This window comes from Oncorhynchus nerka, unplaced genomic scaffold, assembly GCF_034236695.1.
Source record: "Oncorhynchus nerka isolate Pitt River unplaced genomic scaffold, Oner_Uvic_2.0 unplaced_scaffold_1191, whole genome shotgun sequence".
Taxonomy (NCBI): domain Eukaryota; kingdom Metazoa; phylum Chordata; class Actinopteri; order Salmoniformes; family Salmonidae; genus Oncorhynchus; species Oncorhynchus nerka.
Window position 1 is genome coordinate 1 of NW_027040150.1, and position 2,134 is coordinate 2,134.

Here is a 2,134-nt window from a genome sequence, read left to right on the forward strand (position 1 = left end):
CTATATTCATTTATAAAAACTCGTCATCAGTTAGCTGTCGCGACTGAAGAAGACAGAATGTGAAAGACACAGCAGATGAACTACAGAAGATTTGAACTGAAGCATGGTCAAGAGTTTGGAAGACTGTCATGCTCACAAGGCAGACATATCAGTGTGGATGACGGATCATCACCTCAAGCTGAACCTCGGCAAGACGGAGCTGCTCTTCCTCCCGGGGAAGGACTGCCCGTTCCATGATCTCGCCATCACGGTTGACAACTCCATTGTAACCCCGCCCCAGAGCGCTAAGAACCTTGGCGTGATCCTGGACAACACCCTGTCGTTCAATAACATCACAGGCGGTGGCCCGTTCCTGTAGGTTCATGCTCTACAACATCCGCAGAGTACGACCCTGCCTCACACAGGAAGCGGCGCAGGTCCTAATCCAGGCACTTGTCATCTCCCGTCTGGATTACTGCAACTCGCTGTTGGCTGGGCTCCCTGCCTGTGCCATTAAACCCCTACAACTCATCCACAGAACGCCGCAGCCCGCCTGGTGTTCAACCTTCCCAAGTTCTCTCACGTCACTCCGCTCCTCCGCTCTCTCCACTGGCTTCCAGCTGAAGCTCGCATCCGCTACAAGACCATGGTGCTTGCTCACGGAGCTGTGAGGGGAACGGCACCTCAGTACCTCCAGGCTCTGATCAGGCCCTACACCCAAAACAAGGGCACTGCGTTCATCCACCTCTCTGGCCTGCTCGCCTCCTACCACTGAGGAAGTACAGTTCCCTCTCAGCCCAGTCAAAACTGTTCGCTGCTCTGGCCCCCAATGGTGGAACAACTCCCTCACGACGCCAGGACAGCGGAGTCAATCACCACCTTCCGGAGACACCTGAAACCCCACCTTTAACCTGTTGCTTTACTCGGGACGCTTGCGTCCCAACTAGAGCTCTGGAATGCAAATGCGCACGCTAAATGCTAATAGTATTAGCGTTAAAATTCAAAAGTTCATTAAAATACACATGCAGGGTATCGACCAAAGCTACACTCGTTAGAATCCAGGCAACAAGTCAGATTTTTAAAATGCTTTTCACAAAGCATGAGAAGCTATTATCTGATAGCATGCAACACCCCAAAAGACCCACAGGGGACGTAAACAAAATAATTAGCATTTCGGCGTTACACAAACCACACAATAAAATAGAAAACATTCATTACCTTTCACCATCTTCTTTGTTGGCACTCCTAGATGTCCCATAAACACTATTTGGGTCTTTATTTCGATTAAATCGGTCCATATAAAGCCTAGATATTGTTATATGTAGACTGTGTGATAAACGAAAAAAACATAGTTTCAAAAAGTAACGTCTTTTTTTAAAATTCAAAAAGTCGACGATAAACTTTCACAAAACACTTCGAAATACGTTTGTAATGCAACTTTAGGTATTAGTAAACGTTAATAAGCGATAAAATTCATCAGGAGGCGATGTAAAGATCATTAGCTGTCCGTCTGGAAAAATGTCCGGCTAGAAACTCTCACTTGAAAATATCCGGTCCCTAGGGAGTTAGATACGGTGTCCTGTATGTGTTTGACCAAGAAAACCTCGAAGGGAAATGACAAGACTCTAGACACCCTGTGGAAGCTGTAGGTACTGCAACCTCAGTCAATTAATTGTGGTCTACGTTTATCAATTGGTTCAAGTAGCATGGATATATTTTCCCCATTTTCAGTGATCAGTTTTTCCTGTGCTTTTTGATGTAAATGCCATTCTGGTAAAGCCACAGCAGTGATTTAACCAGTTTTTTAAACGTCTGAGTGTTTTCTATCCACACAGACTAAGCAAATGCATATACCATATTCCTGGCATGAGTAGCAGGGCGCTGAAATGTTGCGCGATTTTTAACAGAATGTTCAAAAAAGTAGAGGGTCGACTGAAGAGGTTAAGGAATACCTAGGATAGGATAAAGTAATCCTTCTCACCCCCCCCCTTAAAAGACCTAGATGCACTATTGTAAAGTGGCTGTTCCACTGGATGTCATAAGGTGAAAGCACCAATTTGTAAGTCGCTCTGGATAAGAGCGTCTGCTAAATGACTTAAATGTAAATGTAAATGTAAGTAAAGCACAAAACACTCACATGATGTTCAATCGTTCC